This window comes from Mus caroli, unplaced genomic scaffold, assembly GCF_978045245.1.
Source record: "Mus caroli unplaced genomic scaffold, Mus_caroli_1 scaffold_3, whole genome shotgun sequence".
Lineage (NCBI taxonomy): Eukaryota > Metazoa > Chordata > Mammalia > Rodentia > Muridae > Mus > Mus caroli.
In genome coordinates this window covers 18,098,393-18,124,714 of record NW_028227258.1, presented here as the reverse complement: position 1 = coordinate 18,124,714, position 26,322 = coordinate 18,098,393, and the positions used below count along the sequence as shown (strand labels likewise).

The 26,322-nt window shown below is 39.2% G+C and overlaps 1 protein-coding gene across 6 annotated transcripts in view; it reads right to left on the bottom strand.

Moving 5' to 3' along the window:
- Bmpr1b (bone morphogenetic protein receptor type 1B) overlaps positions 1-26,322 on the bottom strand; it is a 335,320-nt gene that overhangs the window by 90,316 nt on the left and 218,682 nt on the right. Inside the window, exon 1 of one of the 6 annotated variants that reach the window (XM_085835484.1) lies at positions 10,521-10,597. The exons of the other annotated variants lie outside the window; for them this stretch is intronic. The gene's annotated coding sequence lies outside the window, so the exon portion shown is untranslated. Of the gene's footprint in view, positions 1-10,520; positions 10,598-26,322 lie in introns of those variants that run through there. 6 annotated transcript variants of the gene reach the window in all.

Genomic DNA, 26,322 nt, shown 5'->3' with positions numbered 1-26,322 from the left:
GAGCAAGAGGAGGAGGAGCAGGAGGAGGAAGAAGAGGAGGAGGAGGTCGTCCAATTTGTGTTACCCGTATATACACCAGAGTATACCCAATTGCTAGACCCTTTAAAGAAAACTGAGTCCTTCATCATCTCTGACAGAAACCATCTGTTTGTAGAGAGCTGCAGCTCAGCGTCTTTATTACAGCTTATGAGCATTCCCTTCTATGGTTTCTGTCTAGGCTGTTACTCAGTTCTGTTCTGCTTCAGCCATAGTCCTTCACTAAACGTGTAAATTCTAAAAGGCTAGCAATCACATTGATATTCCAACTTCTGGTCTACCTCTAAGACCAGCAGTGAGACTTAAAGTCACCAAAAACATGAATACCACTTGCCTCTACCAAAGCCTAGGAAATAGAAGCAGCTTATGAAAAGTTTACAAGACTCTTTCAAGTATGCACATAGGTACCTCTAACATACCTTCCTACTAGGATTGTTTTAGGATGTGTGGCTGTTTTACACACATAATTGCCCTTTATTTTCTGTTAAATAAAACCCTTCACTCCATCATCCCACACACAAACTACTTCCGTTCTTACTTGAAAGGAAATTCCTTTCAAGGTTCACAGTACATTAGAGACAGCTGCATTGCTCAGCTTCCTGCAGAAACTTCACAAAGCTGCAGATGTGATTCAAGCATGACCTGGATCACAGAATGAGACAATCCACAGCATTCACCGCCCCTTCTCTTTTCTCTTTGAATTTGATATATATAGTCTATGTCTGTCTGAGTACAACAAGGGCTGTAGGCATGGGTCCTGAGGGAACAGAATCTCCCCTAAATGCCTGAATGCTAATTTACAAAACAAGATAAGGTTAAAAACAGCACATTTGCAGTTAATTATATTTTAACAAAATTCACTACCTCTATTAGCTTCAAAGAGACAAATCTCACATCCACACACACATACTCCTTGGGTGTGTTTCCATATTTCCTTGGAACTCAGAAGTGTTTGTCTGGAAAACTCAACTCTCGACTCAGAAAGAGCAAAACAATACTCAAGTAAGGTAGTAAGAATTCTGGCATAGAACTTTTCCAGTAGAAGAGAGTTATGACTTGGTTTCTTCCCAGAACAGTTCTCTACACTGCTGGACAGTGACAAACACATAAATTAGTTTCATTGGGAACATATTTAATGTGACTAGGTGTGAGCACAGAGCTAGAGGCTGTCAACAACATAGCACTTTCTGAAGGTAGTTCATGGGACTTTGTAAACTTGGAAGTAAGTTTACAAACAGGTGTTTAATCGTTATCAGCAGACAAAATCTAATTTTGTATATTTATATATGTGTGTATTTCTTTACGCATATATACATGCATCTATGACTTTACACACATACATATGTGTATACATAACATATATGCATATTATACATTATATGTGTGTGTATGTGTGTAAATCATTATCATCCAAGTTGTACTACCTATATACACACTGAAGCATGATCAAACTCCCAGTTGCCAAAGAAAACTGAGTCTTTCCCCACCCCAGCCAGAAGTCAACAGTTAGGAAGTACAACATTTCAGCATCCTTATGAGAGTTCTCTACTATGGATTTCTATCTAGGCTGTTACTTATTTGTGTTCTGGATCAGCCATAGTTCTAAACACACTCTCACACTCTCTCTCTCTCTCTCTCTCTCTCTCTCTCTCTCTCTCTCTCTCTCTCTCTCTCTCTCTCTCTCTGTGGTGGGGGGCAAGAAATCTAGGATACCCATTTGATTTCACTATTTCACAAAAATACCTGAAATCATAATGAATTGCTTCAAAGAAACTAAAGACTAAAGCTTGCTACTGACACTTTCTACATCATTGTGGATATTTCTATGATTTGTGAACAGCTGTCTTTTACCAAATAATGGGACATTCTTATGTTTTACAAACAAACAAAACAAAACAAAAATACTGAAACCTGGGTACATAAGCTACTTTTCAAATAAATTATTTTTTTATTAGCCATTAAAATGACTATTCCTTCTAAATACATGTAAACAAAACAGTTACTTGTCTTGGGAAGTAGGGGACCTAGAGATTGTCTCTGAATGAAAAAATGAACAAAACCTTCTGATTCATGACAGTGTGTATACACACCCCCTGAAAGGCGTTATTACATTGTTAGCTCTCAGATGTTTGCTTCATAGATGTGTGATGGAGTGTTGGCATCTATATATTAATTGTCTGTGGTGGTTTTGAGGCAAGAAATACATAAGCCTGCTGGGAAAGTCCAGACTCTGTGCACCTAGAGTTAGTCAGCTGGCTGTCCATGGCTCTGCCCTGATTCCCTCCTCACAGGCAGTATAGCAAGCCTTGGCCAGGAAACAATGAAAGAAAACAAGCCCAGGTGTTTAGTGGCCCTGCTCTAACCTCTTTTAATATACAGACATACATACACATATATGTACACGCATGCACAAACACACACTCGCAAACACACACTGGGATTTATATATGTAAAAAAATGTCAACTGTGTTCATGGCTCCTGTAGAAACACAGAACCACCTGAGAAAACCTTCACCTCCCTCTAGTCAGGACAAAAGAGGCAAAAAAAAAAAAAATCACCTGCTTCTGCAGGCAGGGCTCCTCTGCCACTTTGCACAACGCTGCCACAGAGTGAACACATTGGCCAGCTGCTGTATTATTGTTGGCAAGTACCAAAATTTGCTTAAAACCTTTACAAATGAAATCCAGCTGCTTGAGCTCAATCCCAGATGTGTTCAACAATGTGTGGCTTTGATAGATTAAATTGAGCATAAGAAAGAGATGAAATATATGAAAATCTAATTTGCAAGATGTTTGTCATTAAGTCTATTTTTAAAAAACACAGAAAATTACATTTTTCACTGGGAAGGCTAAGTAGTATAGATTAACAACACACATAATTGCAAGTAAATTGCTTGTGCTAGAAATCAACTGCTTGGTGTATACGCATAAAATTGAAGCCAAAAACAATTGAAGGAATGTGATATATCTGTGAAGAAATCATGTATGTGATTTATGCTCTTACTTCTTCACATCCAGGTCTCATAACATGTTTTCTCTCAGGAAATTAAGTAGAAAACATTTACTGATATTGTCTGATTTCAATAAGCTCCAGCAATCCTAGAAAAACACAGGTATAAGAAACACATGTATGGATATGTAGAGTTCACTGAACAAAGACTGTGATGTTTCAGGGTATTATGTTAGAAACCTCGACAAAGTGCCGTCTGCCTTTCTTCTGTGACTGTCACACTGAAGGTCCTCTCAGGCTGCTCTCCAGGTCACTGATCACTTGATTTGAATAGCAAACTTATATACAGAGTCACTCAAATATTCCTACAAAGATCTATCAAAACATCCCCTAATGTTTTAATGTTAAATAGAGTATGTTACACATAACATAAAACGTCAACATTGAGGGCTTTTTTTCTTTTTTCAAAATGGACATATAATACTGTCACTTTGTAAGGGATTAATAATCTTGACATATTAAACTTTAACCAAGGTAAATATGCTGTTGAGAATTGGCCCACAAAAAAAATGACTAATCATTAAATAGAAACATAGCCACAAATCAGCAAGTTTTTATCCTTTAGACTTGATGAAAGTATTTATTTGAAATGTTATCTATTTTTTTTTTCATTTTATATAAAAAGGTAATCTGGTAGAGAGAGGCCAAAGGTTATTACTGGAGAGAATATAATATTCTTATATTATTCAATTTTATAATTGAACAGTTCTATGAACACAAAGGTAATTTCTTGAATTTGCAAAAATATTTTCTTTCTTTATATTTGAAAGTCAACAGAAATAGAAATGAGTGTAGCTAATTCTGTCATGCTTTGTTGTTCCAGTGTGGGTAACGGTCCTTACTGACCCTCTCACATTGTTGAGGTTCCACGGTTAACTATAGGATGGTCTAAGTTATGATTTCAGCATACATAAAACTTGCACTTAAATTAAAAAATACAAGATAATTATAGATATATTGTGTGGGTCAAGTACTGGAGAGGAGAAATCAATTGTACAAGAGCCATTTCAGCACATATTTAACACATAATACTACACTTAATAAGCGCATTAGATGCATGTGTTAATTTTCAACTGAATTAGAAAGGATATGAGGAGCAGTTTCATCAGTCTCAAATGAGGTGTGTGCAAGGCCGGCCTCACAGACTGTTCAGGAATTATGAATGCCAAGTACATAACATGTTTCGTGAGATGACAGGTGTGTAACTAGTACCAAGAAGTGAACTTTAGATTTAGACAATGTGACAGAGCCACTGTTTCTTTTTTTCTTTTTATTAGATATTTTCTTTATTTACATTTCAAATTTTATCCCCTTTCTCTGAAAATCCTCTGTCCCCCTCCCCACTCCCCCTGCTTCCCAACCCACCCACTCCCACTTCCTTGCCCTGGCATTCACCTATACTGGTAGCCACTGTTTCTTATAGTCACCTTTATGCCATGTTCATGCATTATTCATCCTACCACCTCAGCATCTAGAATTGCCTATTTAAAAAGAAGAAGAACAACAACAACAACAAAATCAACATACTATACTTCTGTTAAGATAATTGTGTAGAAACCAATGAATTGTGGTAGCATTAATTATGGTAGTCACCATGTCTTGATAATTGAGTTCAAGTAAGAATTAATGATATTTAAGAATATATCTAATAAACACTATTTAGATGGTAACAGCAATTCATCATAAACCAGAGGGTTCTGGGGATATTCATAGTGCTCTAAGTGCCAACTGCACTTACAGAAAACATTATTTTTTGTCATGCTGGAGATAGCACTGAGGCCTAGAGCTGCTAAGCATGAGACCTCCCACTAAGCTTTAGTCTATGCCCTAAAGGGCTCTGAGTCTAACTTAAAAGGGATGCTTTCTTCACAACTGCATCTGCCCACAGTGCCAGTTACTGCCAGCACATCTTGGGATTGGCTGAATAAACATTTGAGCTGGGTTCATTCGACTATTTTAAGGTCAGTAGCTAAACAAACTCTCTCTCCAGAGGTTAAGAATAACAGACAATGAAATATTTATCAGTTAACTCTGCAGATCCAAGTCACAAATAGCTACATAAACAAGCAATCAAACACTGCTTGCAATACCAGTATCTCTCAACAATGTAGGCCACACGAGAAGGGAGGATGCCCAGTAGGACAGATGCCTCTACACACCACGCAGACGCTATACACTCAGGAGACACCTAGGGACACACAACACAGCTTTTCTTTTGAGATGTAAGCTTCCACCAAGGGAGTAGAGTATGGAAGGATAAATCATATGTACTATAAAGGAAAACAAGAACTGACTGTGAGGAATGATATCAAGGGATTCATTTAATTTAGACTATTAAGGAAATGTTCAACTTAATGACATCTAAACAAATATGGATAGCCAGAGCAGAAAAGGGAGAGAGTTGCAGGTCATGGAAGCGGTATATCAGAAATGCCTCAGGAAGGAAAGGGGTTTGGATTTTCGGTATGTAGGGAACAGGTATGCAAAGCAAGTCTACGTGTCTGATGCCAGGGAAAACAGCTGCAGTGTGTGAGATGAAGTGTGGGCCTCTGGTCTCCCTGCAGACCTGTGAGCTCCCCAAACTTCTTTGCCTTGCCTACATTCAACTTTCCTTCTATTCTTTATAAGCAAACATCAACACCAACAATGGGGGGTGAGTGTGTGAAAGAGAGAGAGAGAGAGAGAGTGTGTGTGTGTGTGTGTACATGTTTTTAAGTGGGCATGTGGGTGCAGATGTGTGTACATGTGTCTGTTTACATGCCAAAGGCAGAGGTCAATCTCAGGGTTTCCCATGGGCACCATCTACTCTGTCTTTTGAGACAGGTATGTCACTGTCCTGGGATTCAGTAGACTAGGCTGGTTAGCCAGAAAGCCCTGTGACCTACCTCTCCCTTCCTCTCCCATGCTGTGATCACAAAACTGTTCCACCATGTTCAGCTTTCTACATGGGTTCTGGGGCTGTGACCTGTTCAGAACTTCAAGCTCACTCATCAAGCCCTTGACCTTGTAAACCATCCCTCCAGCCCAATAACGCGATGTTATATGGAGAGTTAAGAATGGGACTGAATATAGTATCTGCATAAAATTAATTCTTTCTAAACCACACCTTTTTTCATAGTTAATAGACTGGTGGAGGAGTTTAAGACATATATAGAGCTTTTATGCCATGCCATACTAAGAGCTATACTTAGTACAGAGTCGTGAAATAACTTTATGTTTAATAATATGAGTTTTTCAAAGGGAAAAACCTATTAAGTTTGGAAAGTCACTACTTAGGGATGCAACCAATAGGTGATTAAGAGTTTACCTGGACTTCAGAGGAAGAAATTCAGACCAATGGGAAATTAAGACAATCTTCATATAGTTAGCTATTGTCGTTGCTATTTATTGAAGACTTGTTTAAGTTCTTGTATGAATTTTTAAAATAAATATTTATTTAAGAAATGGGGGGGGGGAAAGTATCTTCATAGACTCATGTCTCAGAGTTCTCAATAAATACAAAGATTTTTAAAATGTCACTTTGTACTCCCAGGCTTACAGAGAATGAAGTAGATGGTACTCTGATGAGCCTAATAATATTAGTCTCCCAAAGGACTTCACATCATTGTAATTAAAAATGTAAGATTATGCATGCCAGACATGCATACACATATAAGGCAAGCGTGATTGTCAGGACATTTTAAAGCCTGTAGCTTCTCCCGAAAAGACGGAAGTAAATACTTTGAATCTACATCTAGTAGATGCTAAGCAATCTACGCTGTAGAGTCGAAGTTGCAAGCTCTAGTTTGGTCCCTCTCCTCCCAGGTAAATTACCACACAGATCAAGTTACTTCCATCTGGGATGCTCACCACAACTTGCAGTTACTACCGATTAATAGCCCAAGATTAATCTCTGGAAATGCCGCATAATAGCTCCAGTGGAGAACGCTTTAAACACGCGTATGCATTCGACAGCTGTGTCGGTCTAACAGCTCAGATTTTGCACTATATTTTGCCATATGGTAACAAGGATCATTTTTCACTTAAAAATATTACCAAAACTAGGTGCTCAACAGTACTATAGCCTGGTTAGAGACCACATGTGCACAGCTACCTTCTAGTCTTCCCACTATTAGACTTTCAATTTCCCCCAATTTTGCTTAAATGTTTCATAAAAGATTTTTCAGACTATACACCAGTGTCAAGAAGGTCAGATATAAATATTTTACACTAGTAAAACTGCATAATATTGCCTGGCAGTGAAGAAACAGGATGTAAAATCTGGGTTATATAAAGTTATAAGGACCCTGGAGACCAAGATCTATTTTTGCTTATTGGGTTTGGGAATATTTTGCATTTAGGGGAAAAAAAAGCAATTCCTATTTCCTATCTTGCCTCTATTTTTCTCCATAACTCTCTTGAATAAGATGTAAATATCCATTCTTAGCTTAATCTCACTGATATATCAACACACCACGGTTATATAGGCAGAAACTGTTAGGATTCCTTTATATCCATTATACAGGACTCTGAATGAAAATTTTACCTGCCTAAATATTAAAATGTGAGCCCAGTCCTCATCAGGTACTGTGATATTTTTTTTCCCTCCATGAGTGAAGATAACAACAGTCCATGGTTAGTTTTTAGGTCAGCGAATTTAACACACTTCTAACATCACTGAAGTCCCTTCAGCATAACTTTTAGAGAGGCAGAAATCAAAACTCTCTTTTAATACTGTTTATACACTGCCTCATGCCTTAGAGTGTGGATAGTTCCCTAGTACGTTTTGACAACAAAGGTCAAGGTGTACGTGTGTATCTCCCACTCTGAATCTGTTTGAGGAATGAATGAACACTATAGATTTTCTCCATTAAGGATCATATTTTCACTGTTAGGAAGGCAAACACCACATTTAAGGACCTTTTGGCTTTCAAAAACTTCACTTCTGAGACAGTCACAGTGTCCCAATGTAAAAGCAGTGGAATTCAAATTCTCCACCAAGATCTATCCTTGCTTCACATTTTCTAAGCCCATGTCTGTCTAGGGAAATGCTTGAGATAATATTTAGGTGGTGGAAACATTTAAGCTGGTCAATTGTCCTACACACAGGCCGCCCACCCACCACTGTCGCAAGTGAAAAAGGGCCCTCCTTTTGCTCACTCTGATGTCACATGATCAGTAGCACTGTGGGTAGACCAGCAAGGTTGTACACGACTTTTCCTTTTTCATGCTCTTCGTGTATCACTTGTTATTATTTGTAAACAACTCTTTAAGTCAGGACATCAGATCTCTGCATATTTTCCTTCCATTGCTGGCTTCAGAGCAACAACCTCTTTGCCGGTCTGTGCTAACATCAGTCTGTCTAAGAGAATGCCTTTATCATCAAACCACTGCAGAATTCCTATAAAGCATGTGAGTTGTCAATAACTCTTGAAATTTGGCAGTCAATGTTTGGTAGCTCAATGGTTAAATTCATAGCCCTCTTTGCAATCTGTATTCATCAGGACAAAACCATTAGTAAATGAAGCTTATTTTACACAATGTTATTAACAGAAATTCCATCATAAGAAGTTAATGTTCGATGATGACTAATCAGGAGACATCAGTCAGGGTTTGGCATGTAACCCACACCAGGACTCTTCACAGTTCAGCCTCTATCCATTTCCAACTTCTTAACTTCTGATTCTTGTATGAACTAATTACCGATGATGAATTTGGTAATTATAAAACTTCTGGTACTATTTCACATCATTACTCTAAATCATTATACACGCTCATTCAATAATTAAATCAATCTTTTGGAAAATATAATCATTACCTCCACTTTACAGTAGAGAAAATTGAGATATCAGAGTTAGCTATTTTGAGTAGGCATACCTAGGCTGTGGCAGAGCTAAGATTTGAAACCAGGCATGCTACACACTGGGTCCTCAATTACTGTGCTAAAATGAGTAAAAGCACAAACACACATGTCCACAGATAAATGCTTATACACATTCAGATATGCATACTTGGGAAACACACATGCATAAAGGCACATCATGGGCACATGCACACACATGCAGGCAGGAAGAACCCTGAACAGGGAAGACTGTCTGACTGGGAGGGCAGCAATGATCTTCTCTGGGATTCTATATCCCCATGCATGAGCACTTTTATACATTAAGTTCTATTCTGAACATTAGTTTATACTTCATGAATTCTGTCTACATTACAGGGTCTCTGCTTTTATTGGCATAATATGATACCATATTCAGGTAAATATTAAAAGAAAATGAAAAATTAGCTTTAGGCTGGAAATATTCCTCTTTATAATAGGGAAATAAGAATTCTGCCTCCCAGGCATTATGCTCAGAGCTTTCCAGAATTGTCCTAAGCAGCGTGTTTCCTTACAATTTCATGTTCTCCTCTAGGAGATAACAGATTATAACAGCTCCTGTAGAATGAGCTAGCCAACTAGGTAGATACATACCTAACAGGTCTTTATAGCAATGACTGTTTTGACATATATCATCCAATCATTTTATTTCAGGGTATTTTTCCTTAAAGCCAAGTCACAAAGTGTTTTCACACACATGAAAACTTGGAGATTTTATAAGTAGTAATCCTGTACACGCCTATTAAAGATGCAAGAAAATCGATATGAGAAACTTTAATCATAGAGAGTATAGCTAAATTCGTCCTACAAAGAACAGTCTAATCAGTAGTAAAGTTGAACTTCAAATGCATTTCAGTCTCGTTCACAGTGCCTTTATCTTTTGGTTTAATTTTACAGAGCCAGTGTCTCCTTATTTCCAGCATCATAAATCCATCACTTCACTCATTACCACAAGAAATATCTCATATTCATCAAGTTGCCTCCCTTCTACCTGAAAAAATGTAGCTTATCCACTCTTGAAATTATTATTCTTTTTATCTGAACAATTAAACCATTTTATAAATTACTATATTTTAGTCACCTTGATGTAAGCATAGATCTGGTTGAATTATTACACATCAAACCACAGCTTTGAAACGCAGAAAAAACATTTCACCCATTCACAAACTCTTAACTATTGAAATTGTAAAGTCACACATTTGCTTAATGTATCCACACAAAAGTCACCCTGGCCAACAAAGTTAACTAACAAACGTACAGATTCTAATAGGATTCAAATTATATTGGTCAAAACAAAGTTTATGAACTTTGTTAAGGTCTTGACTTCTTTACATAACAGACTTTCAGTTTGCTGAGAATTAAAGTTTCAAACTGGACTGGAATTAACTCTTGCTAGGAAAAAAAAACGAGAAATTTTAAATCACTTTACAATTCTCATAAATTACCTAGAGTTATGCCATAGAGAGAAAGCAGAAAAATACCCAGAGCGGTTGGAGGATGGAGAAGGGGGTAGGAAGTTTTAGCCACTTAACTTCTGCCCTTCAGTGTGATAAAAGCCCCCGAATCTCACATGAACTCGGCCCCTATCAGCACTGCGGTGTGTGCCACAGATCTTACCCTCCTGTGCAAAAGTAGAAGAATGCTCAAGGAACTGAGAAGCTGCGCCTCTGGTTCCGGGAGGCAGCCCACTGCAGGAGAGCAGCCGCTGTGACCAGCTGGCTTTGCCTGCAGCTTCTTGCCTGGCCTCCTCTACAGACGTTAGGATTTCCCTGCGAGCCTGAGAGGAGACCCAGAGACAAGGCTATTTACACACTGGTTTTGTCATCACAGTCTTTCAGCATCACCTCCTGGAGAGGACAACAAAGGCAGAAAGGACCCCTCCCCGATTGTTTTCTAAAGAAAGGAGTTTGACCTAGACGCCCACACAGGGCCAGGGTACCATAGGCTCCACCCTGCCTCTGCAGCACCCAAGTCCCCTGTCTCCGGCAGCACAGCCTGAGAGACTGTACCAGCGCTTCGCTGTCAGAAAACAGTTTACTTCTCCTGCCAGACTTTTTTTTTTTTTTTTTTTTTTTTTTTTTTTTTTTTTGCCTAAGAATTGAATTGTCACTTTTGGAAAAAAAAAAGTGAGAAAAAGGAGAACTAATGGTGTTCTTGTCTTGGAGGAAATCACAGAGATCGTTGAACACATCAAAGATACACTTTCCCTGGGCATTCTCACACTGCACCAACATTTAAATAACAGCGCGAATCACCAGCTCCAAACCACAGAGAGGCTGGAGTCCCATACTGAAAATATTTTGCCAATGGTTCTAGACTACCTACCTAATTGTCATTTCTTTTCTAAATAACTATAGTTTCATTGCCTGTACAGAAAATAAAAAATGCTTTTAATATTATCAAGCTTACATACAAAAAAAATAATCTGTTAACTCTTTCATTTTAACTGCAGAACATTATACTTTATAAATATTCATTTTTTCCAGGAGACTGAACAAACTCCACCCACAGAGCAGTTCTTTTAAAAGACTGAGACCCATGTTTTCTTTTATTCTGAGATTACCAAGCTGTATAAATGAATTGTCAGTGCCTAGGGAGACTACAGTGTTACTGTAGGTAGGTATAGCAGAGTGCTTCCTAAACTTCATCACTTTACCTGACCAAGATGTTTGAGAAGGGCTGGGGGCTGGCTCAGTGCATGAAGAGTGACTGCTGTGTGCATAAGAAGACCTGAGTTCAAATCTCCCCAACTCAAGGAAGAGCAAGGTGTGGTCACAGGTACCTGTAGTCCAGCAATGTAGGCAGAGGCAGGGCAAAGAGATCAGGTTGCTGGTGCTCCCTAGTCCAGCAAGCCGACAGAATTCCAGATCAGTGAGAACGAATCCTACTAAAGGGAGAAGGTGAGGGGTGACAAAGGCAGTGGACATCATCCCCCAGCCTCCGCACACAGGAAAGATCTATGACAGTGGATGCGTTTCATACAGTTGGCTTAATATGTCACCATGATACATTTAGATACATTTATTTGATAGCTAATAAAAAAGGGTTTTAGAACAAAAACTTTGCCATCTTCCCCATCCCTTCCTGAGAAGGAATGACTTGCTGGAAGAGGGGTGTCATTTTCTCTCTTTATGTGGCTACTGGATGACTAAGTGGGAATAAGGGGGTTGTGGGAGAAGGAAGGGGGTGCTGGAGGGCAATAGGGAATGAAAAGAATCACAACATAGCACATGTATGTAGAATAGACATGCAAATTAATAGAGGCAATCAGGAAACAGGGAGAAAGCAGACAAAAAGAAATCAAACATGGAATGGGTTCAGACCTTCTCCGCTGGGCTCAGAGCCACACTGCCTTGTGGGTCCGCTGCCAGTTTGGAGTTTAGCCTAAGCTTTGGGCAATGACTGAATGGCTGAAATGTGGGACAGCTCCACTGTCACATGCCCCCAAAAGGGCAGAGGACTACTTCTGAGCATAAACAGCTCTTTCTCACACTTCCCCAGAATCCCACTTATGAGTTAAAACATTCTGACACATGCAGCTATTTCTGATTTTTTTTTTGAACCAGACACCAGCAGAAGTAGGTACCCTAAGAAAGTGCTTCAACACCACAGGAAAACAAGATCTAGGATAATAAATGAAGGCGGAAAGCAAAGCATTTAAAGACACTCCCCCCAAATGGCATTCATAGACAGGTCATAGGTTAGAGCATGAGGTAGGGTGGACTGACGATCAGTGAGCTAGGTCCCGATGGGTGAACAGATTTCGTGTAGCAGAAGAGGATCGGGAGAGGGAGAAATCAAAGGAGCGGGGCTGAAGTTAAGAATAATATTTCATTTGTGAAGCAGCCTGGGGACCAGCCTTCCGGGAACAGGCAGCTCCTATTCAAAGGGGTTGGAGGAGAAACCAGACTGAGTGGAACCAGAGTGTGCAGGACTCTGAATACAGGGTACAAAGTTGAGTCTATATAGCAAAGGCTATTGAGCGATTGACTGGATTGATGAATACAGTATCCATGTTAGAATTCAGGATGGCAAATAGCCTCAGTTTCTAACTATGTGAGGAGAAATGATTAGATTTAAAATGTGACGTTTCTAGTTAATCAAGATCTTGCTAATGTGGATTTTACTTTGAAATATCACACACACACATACACACACTGCATAGACCCATTGACTTCTACACTGTTACATGGGTTGTGTGCCAACAACAAGGATGTTCTTGACAATACACAGTCAGGTCCGAGATTACTGGACTCAAAGAAAAATCTAGTGAAATATCCATGCTTCTTAACAAAGCAGGCTCAGCAAAACCTCCAGATTTTTTTTTTTTTTTGTATAATTTAATCTGTTCTCCCTAACGTATATCATTTCCCCAGGGTTCACATTTTAGTTTCCAAAGTGCAATCTAATTAAGCCCTTTCTCCCCCAGGCTCTTCATGGCTGAACCCTGGTGCACTTTCTGCTCTCATGGTGGTGCTGACAGCCACTGGGCAGCGTGCAGTTGGTGACTTCTTTACACAGTTCCTTATGAAGCTGTCACAGCTAACTGCCTTTTTTTCACATTTACTTTAGCTTTTCAAAAAGCTAAAAATCTTTTAAAGGTCCTTATCTATAAGAAATAGCAGAAAGAGAAGAGCCACGGTTTACGTCTTAGGTGTTCTTCGGTTTCTACTGAGCATCTTTACTCTGCAGTCTAATTACACACCGATGTTCTGATAAATGCTGCAGAGGGGAAGGTTTTCTTTTTCTTTTTTTTTTTTTTTAAAGGTCTCATTTTGCCACTGGGCATCTCAGAGAAGGTCAAGAAGAAGTTTGTGAACAGCACTGTCAACATGAGGGTTTGCCTTCCTGCACCTCTGCAGGAGCCTGGTGCAGATTGGGAAGCTGTAAACATCCTGCATCCTTACAGAAGCATAGAGTGTGACTGGGTTACCTGCACAGCACAGAGAAACTGCTTAGACACTCAGCCAGGGTGAACAGGCAGCTCGGCTGTCATGACTGTGACGTGCGGTGAGCAAGTGAATTAGTGCATTCTGGGGTCCATTGTGAGTGCAGGCAGGCATCAGAGAGGGAGCTGACAGCTCTTGAAAATTATTCTCCTGCTTTCTGACATGAGAACCTTCACTCCCCTTGTTTAAAAGGACAGGACACAAAGTTGCACTGGCCACACTATTCCTGTGACAAGTAATGCTATCATTTAAACAACAGGTTTTAAAATAATTCCAATTATATCTGGAGAGGGATCTCTTTGAATATAATTATTTTGGCTGAATACATCACATATTCATATATTTAAAGCAGAAAAGTATTTTTAAACTGAGATTACCTTGTCTCCAATGTCAATTTCCAATTTATTTTCATCTGGAAATTCCATCTTCCTGATTTTCACATTGATGATATCTCAGACTTTGCTGGGGACTTGTGTGTGTGTGTGGGGGGGCACATGTATTTTGGGGGAGGTAAGCCTGTGTTAGTGACTCTGCTATGAGAATTAAAAATAGGTAATATCTGCCTTCAGGAAAGAGCTTGCCTTTTCCTACAGTGGGAGGGGAAGACACAGACAATGACTACCCAGGAGAATTTAGTGGGGCCTGAGGATGGTTGTAGTCATATGAGAGAGGCTTTATAACAACTAGGTCCCCAGTGACTGTGAGGTTTGCAGCTTGCCTGCACTACTGCAGAAGCATGAGGCCCTGAGTTCGGATGCCCAGCCTGACATACTAGCAGGCATCTGGAACTTCAAGCTGGAGGAAGGGAAGACGGAGATGGCTGAAATCTAAACTTCAATGACGGGCAGGGACAAAGGGAGACACCTGATGTTCATCTCTATATGCAGGAGCACGCATGCATGCATACCCACACTCACACATAAAAATACCTAAATGAATGAATGCACACACACACACGGGGGGGTGGGCACACACAGGTATACACACAGAGAGACACACATTCACATATATGGTAAAAAAAAAAAAATAAACCTAGACCTTTGAAGGAATTTCCAGTGTAAGGAAGCCGTGTACAGAGAAAACAAGACATCACATACAATTATGAATACATGTTGGGAGTCATGTTTGAAAGAGATATGAGAAATTGAGTTGCCCAAAGATCCAGAGATTTGAGGTAGGGAGCAGCAACCAGGAGGCTGGAAAGGAAATTAGAAGCCAGGAAGGGTCTTGTCTCCTAAACAGAAGCTTTGATTTCATCCTCTGTGTTTGGAAAAGAATGCTTCCATACTCACAGGCTCACTCTCCATTTTTCTGTTGCACAAACAGAAAGCAAGCATTACATCTTTTAGCTTATAGTTTGAAGCAAACCACAAAAGATTTGGAAATAATATAAATAATATTGTCTTCTGTACCTATAAGAATGCAACATCATCTTTCATTATTCTTAAAAAGGACTATAATGTCTGTGCTGCTGTAGTTATTATCTGAACATCTCTACTCATGATGCTTGCAATATGATTTACTTAAGTATCAGTTCCAGTGCACAGGCCTGTTAGGATGACACAAAGTTCCATCTCCCTTTTAGAAGTTCCAACATTTTTGATCCCTATCATTCCATGGAGTTTTGAACTACAATATTTTTTAAGCTCGTACATGTGATGCCTGCAGGACAGTGCTGATAACCCATGACACTATTCTGGTTTGTAAATAAACACTTAATTCACATTTAAGAAGGAACTATTAATATTCTATATCATGAGAGCAAAGTGGAAAGCAAGTCAGGGTGCAAAAACATTTTCCCTGCCTTTGGAGTCAGGAACGACCACATCTTCGGCTGTTTCTCAGGCCTCCCGCCTCCCTCGCCTGTCCTAATTTGCAGCATTCCACACCACTAGACACTAACGACCCAGAGCTGCCTTCAGCTGTTCAATGAAAGACCGTCACATCATGACAAACACACAATCCCTTCCTCCCTCCCAAGAGGGACATGTTATTCTGAGCACGTCTTCCCTGGGCTTTCATTGCGCTGCCAAGGTCCCCCTGAGTGGGAAGGGGTAAAAAGAGAGAGGAAAGATCCCACCACTTGTCTCAGCGGCGCAGGCAATGATTTGTGCCCTTATATGCAGGATCTGACTGTCAGTGCCGATCTGCTTTCAGGCCTCGATTACATGTGATAAGGGTTGACCTTCTTTTACGTATTCACACATTATGAACTCACGGCGAGCAGGCAGGACACAAAAGTCCTTCAGATGTTCTGGGCATCAATCAAATTCCCAGCAAGGAGCCTGGAAACTTTTCTTCCATTTACTCAGGGAGGGGAAGGAGGACAAGGCAGACTTAATAAAGTTTAAAGCTACGCCACACTACGTTTGGGAAGACCATTGTTATTAAAAGGGTACTGTTTAAAATAATTCTCTGTAGTTACCACTGGCAACACAAAAACTTCTCACACAAGTATAAACAACTAGACTTTGTTCCTTCTTCAAAAAATCTCAACCCTTTTACTTTAAATCAAGTGTTAACAGCCTTAGCAGAGGGCTTCCCCACCCCCGAAGATATTTACTAAGCATGGATTTCAAAAAATAAATAGGTAAATTTTCATATAAAACAATTATAAGTAAAACTTATCTGAGAAATTCACAGAGGTATCAGAGAAAACCACACATATAGGAAACACTTTGAACATCTTAATATAAGTTGGACCAGCAGTCCATGGTCTGAATTGTTTTATGTTTAACATACACACTGCTTTTTAATATACAAGGACTCTAGTAGATATCATATATTCTGACACAGGCTGCGACGTTGTTCTTCTACCATTATATTTTACACACACACACAGAATGAGAGAACAAGAGAGAGAGAGAGAGAGAGAGAGAACAAGACAGAGAGAGAGAGAGAGAACAAGACAGAGAGAGAGAGAAAGAGAAAGAGAAAGAGGGAGGGAGGGAGGGAGGGAGAGAGAGAGAGACAGAGAGAGAGAGAGAGAGAACAGGAGAGAGAGAACAAGAAAGAGAGAGAATAAGAGGGAGAGAACACATAAACATGATTCAAGGTAAATTTTGAAAAGAACAAATGAGCCCCAGACTGTGAGATATAATGGTATAATATACAGAAACTGGAAGTGAATAATTCTATGAGAAGCAGCACAAGCAAACATATCAAAGCAAGATGCTTCAAAAAGTCATTGATATAATGCTATATCAAATCAATGGTCATTTACCTAGAGAACATAGACTACTTCTTGAAAACCATGGTATGAATATGCATGGACTATGCATCTCTCTCCCCACCCCCATCCTCTGTGTGTGTGTGTGTGTGTCTGTGTCTCTACACACACACGTGCACACACACACATGTACACACACATACTCAAGGGTTTAACCATCCATAGGCATTTGAAAACTGGGAAGAAAATTAAAAGCAGCTGAGACAATTAAACTACATAATACAATCAACTGAACAATTATTAAGGAAAACATACAGAAGAAACAGACAGACTTCAGAAGGTTTCCACTATGCACAATCCACACACGAGTATTTAGCCTTTCTTACCAGTGTTACTCTATGAACAGAGTTTAACGGCAAATCTGCACCCTAATCATCTGCAATCAAGTGAGAGTTAATATCTGAGATTATTTCTGACAATCACTTAGGGGAAAACAATCATCTACCACATATGAAGGGGAAATTGAATGGAAGGAATGAATCTTGATAAGAGCATGGAGGCAAAGAACCCAGGGAAAGTGAGTTTACAACTTCCCAGTGAATGTAGTGCAAAGGAGAACATTGGTGTGGTGGCTATGGTGTGTGCTTTATGGGGAGCCTTTGTAGGCCCCATACTGTACCCCTAATATACTTCCACATCTGGTCCTCACCCTGTGTGGCAGGTAATCACACTTCCATATACAGATGAGACCACGATGAGCAAATACATATGGTCTGTAAATGAGTTATGGATAATAGATTAGGACGCCTATGCTTCATAGGTGGGAATCACTATGCCTTATTCTGTACAAATATTTGAGGCAGACATAGTCCCTTTGGTAACTAGAAACCTCAGATCCTCTTAGAGGTTGGTGAGATCCCAGAATGAAGCATACCAGACAGAGCTAGAGAAGAGGATGGCTAGATAGTTGTATGAATGGCGAGAAGGTTGGCACCCACGCCCCTGGAATCCACGGTGATGAAACAACAGGTCAGGTGGGTCAGATTCATTCAGAGTTGGAATTCCTCCAGACAGCATGTGAATCACTTATAAGAATAATCGCAATAAAATACTGACATTATAAGAATAATTGTAATAGAGTTCTGACATTATCTTAAGTAGGTGATGTGTTCTATAACCATTCTTGACCACCTCCTCTGTAACTGTCCAATCAACCACAGTTGGCAAAGGAGATTGAGGTGCCTTGTGATTGAGAGGACTTGCTTTTTTCCCCCTTGAGCGCATCTATGTGATGAGAGACAGTAAGTCAGCACTGTAGGCTTGGGGGAACAAACAGACAGAGTCTCCAGAACCAGGGAAGCGGTGCTTTCTCTTGTTTAGGAGACAGCATTCTGAACATGTACTTTGCTTCACTTAGAGAGAACTAACTCATAAATGACTGTTTGTTTTTGTCTATATGCCTGTCTGTTTAAAAAGCATAAGATGTACTGTGACTTTCTGTACCCTGGCACCTGAACTCTGGAACAGGCTCACTCTGACAACCCCAAGTCCCTGTGTCAAATTGCCTTTTTAGAAACTCTCTTTTAAAGGGTTTCCAAGACCCCTGTCTTCCTTACAAAACGTGTGCCACAGCATCCTTGGACAGAAATTCACAGTCTCTACAAGACAAACTGATAACACCTTCCCATGTTTCCCATGCTCGTCAATGACAAAGAAGATGAGCCAAGTCCCATCTGGTCTCTTAGGATCACCATCTTTCCCTCAACCTCAAGTCAGATATGCGTGAGACTCATGGAACCCAATGTACCCCAAAGAAGAAAGCTAAAATAAAATTTAAATGGGCATGACATTATTAAAAACATTACATTTTATCTTCTTCATTCCTGCAATTGCCTACTAGTGGGTTTTGAGAAGGAGCATTCAGCACACTAGTATAGTAGCGTGCTTGATTAACCATCTCAAGGGAGATGCCCAAGCTTTCTATACATATACCATAGGAAGATATCACCTAGAAAGTCTGGTTTCTACAATTTGAAATGTATCTAAACATAAGAAGTTTATAAGGTAGAATTGAAGACATTATTAATGATGAAATTTTGGTCTTGTTTAGCATGTACTATTCTTTCTATAGATTACCTTGACTATGTATTATTAAATAATGAAATACACGAGTTATACATTTATTAGTAGACTTGGCCTAAAACAGTCTTTAAAAATTAATGCTAAGAAAAATACAAGGGTTTGAGAAAGCCAATTTTTATTGAAAATTACGTTGAAATGCTACATATAAAAATGCTCTCAAGTAAAGGCAGCAATGATGTCATAATTCTGGTTTAGATTTACAACATGCTAAATTTCTTAATATTTCCACAGTTGATTGTCTATATTAAACTATTTTCCTCATGGCAGATGGCTGACAGCTAAATGATGCCTGAAAACATATGGTGTCTCTCTCTTTAGCAGGTGTGCATGTGCGTGCCGTGTTGACACACCCCCTCTCTCAGCTCCCTTTCACCTGCCTCCTGATTCAAAGCACAGCTTTAGACAACTTTGAATTGTTGTCTGTATAAAAAGTAACTGTTCTCGATAACCTCATTAATGCCTTTCTACCAAAATCCACACAAGAGTTTAGGAGTTTCAGAAAATTGAGGTTTGGTGTGGTATTTACCAAGCAAGGTTGTGTTTTGTTCTTGTTTTTGTTTTGTTGTATAAATTTCATTCCACCACTGAAGAATACAATAGAGGAGGAAACTAGACTTTGACCTTCATAGAACTAAGCACTGACCTGAGATACAGAAATCCATTCTGTCAGGGGCATTACAGTAACATCAGAAGATACCCAATATGCACAAAATGGCAGAAGCAAAATGTTTATAGTATAGAACTAAGGGAAAGGAATGGTGATAATGACATCAGATACAATTAGGTATATGCTGACACAAAATCCAATCTCTAGTAGTCCTGGGGGAAGACAAGAAGCTGAGCTCCCACCCCTGTCTCATAAGCACCCTGCTACATGGCCATTATCAAATCAGCTCACTCTATCTTTCATTGTGGCCAGCACTCCTTGTGGCTAAGACTGCAAAGGCCAACTCCCAGCCAGACAGGGAAACCGTAGACAGGCAGTGAGTTAGCCTAAGGATTATGTCAAAGGAAACATTCAAATTCAGTCTTAACCAAAATGAGGAAAGCCTGTATGTATCCAGATGATTTCAGGCCTATTAAGACAGCCAAATGATCTAACCCATCACCATCACTTCCACTCAGAGGTCTCTCAGAGGTTTGTGGTGGAGATTCCCCAAAGGGCAACAGCAAGTCTCATTAGCACCTCCACCAGGATGTCTAAAGAATCAAGCCCAGGGAGGAAGTTCCACAGGGCTAGCTGCTTTCCAATCACTTGTTACAAAGCAGCTCCTTTTCACTGGAGTGCGGTATGGGGAGCAGAAACTGACAACTGGACAAAACTGTGCTTTGCTCCATGGACTTAGACCCTGGCCATGCTTCCTACTGCACTTATATCAAAGAGATGTCTTTGTATTGATCTCCACCCTATCACATTTGGGGGGGGGGGATGAAACTTGAAGCCTTTCTGAATTGTGTATTTACATTATCTTTATGTGGAGCTACAGAAACTATCAGAGAGCTACCATCCTGCCACAACTTACTCTGTGACCCTGAAAAGTTCCCTGGATGCTGCCACATTCCTGTTAAGACTCTCACTTCATTCTCTTTCAGCAACTGCATCCCTCATGTTCTAGCTCACAGCTCTGTGATGCCTCGGTCCTCAGTTGAAAACTCTGCTTCCAGTCCCTATAGCTTTCTTCTCATCTCAGACAAGTCTTGGCTTCAATATGGCCTTCTCAATAATGCCTACCTTTCTACTACCAGGGATCACTCCAAACATACTCTAACCAAACAGGAAACCTGATTTGCTGTCCTTTTCCAGAGCATAAAGCATCTTCTAACCATTACATAATTTATTACGTTTTTTTATTGTTTGCAATACATCTCCTCGCAGCCTCAGTGGACAAGAAGGAAGACAATAGCACTCATCTCTGTCCAATGTGCTACCTGCTGTTATATAAGCACCAGACCCGGTAACACAGACAGTGTTTGAAAGGTCTCTGGCATTCTTTATCAAGTCCCAGGCCTTTCTGCCAATGATTAATCAGAGCTCACTTTTCCTCCCAAGCTCCTACTTATCCTCGAGTTTCTTCACTTACTCGTCTAATAAATTACCTCTTAATAAGATCAAGAAGTCATGTTTTCTGATGTTCAACCTTTTCAAACCAGTTGATGCTGGGCCCGGTCTCTACTTCCCTCTTCAAGAGACTGAGTCATTTGAATGTAAACTGAACAACTTTCATGAGCTAGGAATTCCCCCAGATAACTTTCCCTGGGAGTTTCATGGTGAAAACCTGTCTATCCAAGTTTCTTCATCCATTCACCACATACTATCCGGCTCTAAGTTTACATCATGCTGACTACTAAGCGAAATCTTTTCCTGAAAGAATACTTGCTATTTCCAAATACCCCTAATTCTTTCCTACAGCAGTTCAAATCCAACCTCTGCCAGGAAGTAGTTATTGCCACCCCTTACAGCATCTTTCTGATGCTAGATACATGTTGTTCAGCTAAGGCACATCTCTGAAGATGTGAAGGCTAAACATGCTAAGTACTCATTGTCCTCACTTCTGACCTAGGCCACTCTGAGTGCTGACTGTGGAAGGAGTGGCCACACTCAGTGCCTAGAGAAAACACAAACCCTAGTTCTGCCCCTGACATGAGCATGAAGTGGCATAAGCTTGACAAAAGCAACATCAGCTCGAATGCCCAGGGAAAGTCCTAGAAACTGTGGAATACTTACGGGAAGCAATTTTCATTATTCTTGGCTCTGCCTCTCTCAATCTTTGTTCTTCTATCTTTCCGAATCCTCTACAACTTAGCAAATATTCTTTGAATACATTTCTTTTCTACATAAATCTGCAGTGATTGGTTTCTATCACTTTCAACTGAAAATTTTGAAAATAAATACCCAGAACACATTTTTTTCAAAGGCAAAAGAATTAAAGTCAAAATTTTTGATAATGAAGATTAGCAATAATTTGATAGTAGAGGGTAAAGATGTATAGAGGCTCCTATTTCTAGTCTATCTACCACTTTAAACTTCGATAACATTGCTTCGTTCCTGTTTCATAATTAAGGTTTCTCCTGCTATTTAGCATAAACACAATTCCAGCCACAGGAGACACAAATGACCAGTTCAAGTTCAATGGTTCACTGCACATGAATATCCATAAATACCTCTTGACAGTCTTGGTGGTATAATGAACCTTGCAATTACTCAGCAGGCCACTGCCACAATACATGAACATAATGCTTCCAACCTCAAAAAAATTTTACGAATAACACCAACCAACTGTTAAACTTCCCAGAGAGCTTTTGGAAGTTAATGAAATTGCAACAGTTCCTCTGAGACACGGATATGTTTTCAGGCAGTTTCCCCTTGAGCAGCAATGCACATGGGACAGAATGAATAGAGAAAGGTGTTGACGTTATATACAATTGGGAGATGCCAATTAGCAAACCCCTCCTTCAAAATGACACCAGTTAATTCCAGCATGTGCTCTCAGAGGGGAAGGGCCTCCCTCTTAGGAGAATGTCACCTCTGCATTGTCTTTAGGAATGTCTCTCTACCATGCTGTTTGGCCTCCCAGAGAAATGGCCTGGACCTTCTGTTGCCTCTGCACTAAAAAGAAAATCTTCATTAAGAAAAAGCATTTCAATAATAGCATGCTTTCTTTAACTCTGGGACCAAGTTATCTTTATCACACTCTATGGCGTTGAAGTTGTCAAGTAAATAGTAATGGGCTCATCAAAGATCATGAACACTAACAACAAGGACAAGTGTAGATTACAAAAGACATGACATGTGTGTATTCACAAACAAAGATATTCCCCTTACCAACTTAATTGTCTGTGGGTCTGAGCATTAATTAAAGCACAAGACAGAGAGTGAAAAGAATTATATACTAAATAAGATATTAATTTTGTATCATTTTTGTCAGTCTATAAGTTAATGACAACTCAAGTGCCAAGGACACTGGGTATGTGTAACAACTGAACTCAGAGTTATTGCATAATAAATAGCCACTCTGTACTGTTTTCATCACAAAGAGATTATTGTACTGCAGGCACTTTTAGAATAGGTTTCTTGGGATAGTTCAATGTTTATAATCCATTTCAGAAAGAAAAATGAATACTAAAGCAAGCAGAGTCCTCCCATCAATATCACACCTTAGAGAAAAGCATTCAGTATGCAGTGATAAGAAGAAACGTGCATTTTTTCTACCACATCTTAATCTGGTAGTGGGTTCAACATTCCAAACGCCAAGAGACTGGCTCGTGAGACTGACTTGTGTTTCTACTTCTCACCAAAGGTTGGTTTCTTTAGAATGGTATTTACCTGAATATTTTTAAGCTAAAAATATTTTTGATAATTTCATACATCAGTACACTGTATTGGCATAATTTTCATATCTTCCTTTCCTCCCTGAAATACCTTACATGTTCCTCTATCTCATATTCATAACCTTTTATTATTGATACTTGCACATATAAACATATATACATGCAATATACAACTTATTGGGTCCACTTAGTATTGCATATGTATGTGTGTATGTGTGTGTGTGTGTGTATGTGTGTGTATGTGTGTGTGTATATATGTGTGTGTATATATATATATATATGCATATATATATGTGTGTGTATGTGTGTGTTTAGGGTTGACCACATGGTATTAGATAACCTATCAGGAAGCTTATCCTTGGAAAAAATTGATTCTTTGTCTTAGCAGCCATCAATTAACTGCAATTCTTTATTTCAGGGTGGGACCTTGTGAAATTTCCCAGTCATGTAGGCATGTCAACTGATGTCACAATTATGCATGGTTTTTTTGTTCTTAGTTTGTTTTTTAAGCAGCCATATTGTTGAGATTTCATGGATGCAGTTGCCCTCTCATGTCCAGAAGACACTATCTATTTGCAGGCATCATGCTCCTCTCACTTTTACAATTATCCCATTTCCTTTTCTGCAACTTTTCCAGCGGCTTAGGTGTCGGGGTTACATTACAGATGTGTCAGCTGGGGTTGGGAACCCCATGATCACTTAGTCTCTGGATTTTGACAAGTTGTGGGTCTTTGTTGAGGTCTCTACTTACCGTAGAAAGGAGATTCTTTGATGAGGAATGAAAGCTATACTAACTGTGGAAGCAAGAATAAGAATTTCAAAAGGGGAAAAAAACCCATAGAAAATGGCAGTAATGCTTCTCCTCTGAGATCTTATGACCTCTCCAATCAACAGTAGTTGGCTATATTTACAGTACGTATGGCTTCCCTATTTATTGGGTCTTAGGTATATTAGGCAGGTGTTGGTTACTCCAAGATAAAAGTGCCACTATGGTAATGCTAAGGATAGCTTGCTAGGCCAGTCACTGGTTTGGCTTATTGGCTTTACATCTAGATAGTTCTATTGATGTCTGATCTGTCTTGGCATCATGCATAGCACCTTCTGGTGCCATGAGAGCTGATCAAAGGAAGATCCATCCAGGTCAGTTTTGGGTCTATACCTCCAATAATCTTATGTCTGAAGTATGTAATTTCTTCAGCAATAGGATCTCAACCAACAACTAACTTGAAATGTTTGGGGGGCTTTTGTTTTTTGTTTTATAGTCCATGGTTCTCATGGAGCAGCATTGATATAAGACCATTGTATATGAATGTGTATGTGTGTGTGTGTGTATACACATACACATATATACATACATATATATGTATCTTATAAATTATGTTTTCACATAGATTTTTTTCAAACATCCTTAATGTTATTTATCCCTCAGCACCCTTTCCCCAGTTAAAGCCCCCTTCCCATTGTCATCTTCCCAAGCTAAAGTCCCTGCCAACCTTCCCTTTCCCTTCATAGCATTAGGCTCTGATATCCCCTCTTCTTTTGCTTTTCATAATGAAAACACTAAAGCAAATTAGGAAACAGATTATTCTAGGTTTGTAAATAATTCTTTTCATCATGTTCTATACACATGGCTACTTTACTTTCTGATCTGAAAGGCTTATGGTTTCTTAAAGGGCAGGCAGAGGGAAACTAATACTGGAATATTAACTCCAAATGTTAATGTTATAGTTTAAATGCTAGTCATCTTAAATCTTATTAATAATAAATTTATAAATGAAATACACCAATAATATGGGTAGAAGGCTTTGTTCTCAGCTGGCATTACATATCTGGGGATATATTGGCTTTGGGCCATGGACAAAGGACGGACCTAAGGGATGGTCCTTGAGGGTGTCTTGTCCCCCGTGCCTTCGTTTCTATCTCCCTGCTTCAAGTGTGAAGTGTTCTGTTGGATAATTTCCCCATCATGATAAACTGATACCTTTGAAGCCATGAACCAAGAACCTTCCCCCTCAGTTGTTTCTGTTGGGTAAACAGAAATGATTAACATAGTTTGGAAAACCCTGCCATTCATTTCATTTTTAAAAAAAGTATAAATGTAAAAATAACTATAGCACATTTAACAATATTAAACAAATTTTGACTAGAGATAATTTTTAAAACTACCAATTTTGATCCAAAATGATATAAGCTTGGTGAAGAAACTGGTGGTGAAAAAACTGGTGGTCATAAAATTTATTAATATTAAGGGAAAGGTTTCCTCAGAAAAATAAAACATACCAGTAATAATATTGAGAACACAGGACACCAAATGGTAGGAAGCAGTAAGACTCATATTTAATGTGAGCAATCCGTAAGGATACAAAGGTGTCTTGAAAGAGGAAGAGATTTACAAATGAAATTCTGAGACTTCAGCATTCTATAATTGGAGGATTAATATGAATGCTGTAATTTATGATTAAATCCTATGAATCATACATATGACTTAATATGATAAATTAAGATATTAAGATATTATATGCTTCCATACAAAACACTTGGAATGGTTTTCCAAGTTCTCTACAATGAACAAAGGCATGTTGCGCACATGGATTGCAGAAGCGTCCTGGCAGGATGACAAGTTTACTTGTATCACATAAATGCACTGCAAGCATTTGCTAACTAAAAGGGAAAGTGAACAAATTTGAAATAAATTAGATATCTTACATCTTAGCATTATTAAAACCACATCAAATCTTTGAAGATCAGAGCAAAATTATAAGCCATGTTCTTTATCTTGATAAAGTATTTTATGATATATGGTCAATTAAAAACACATTGCCATGAACTA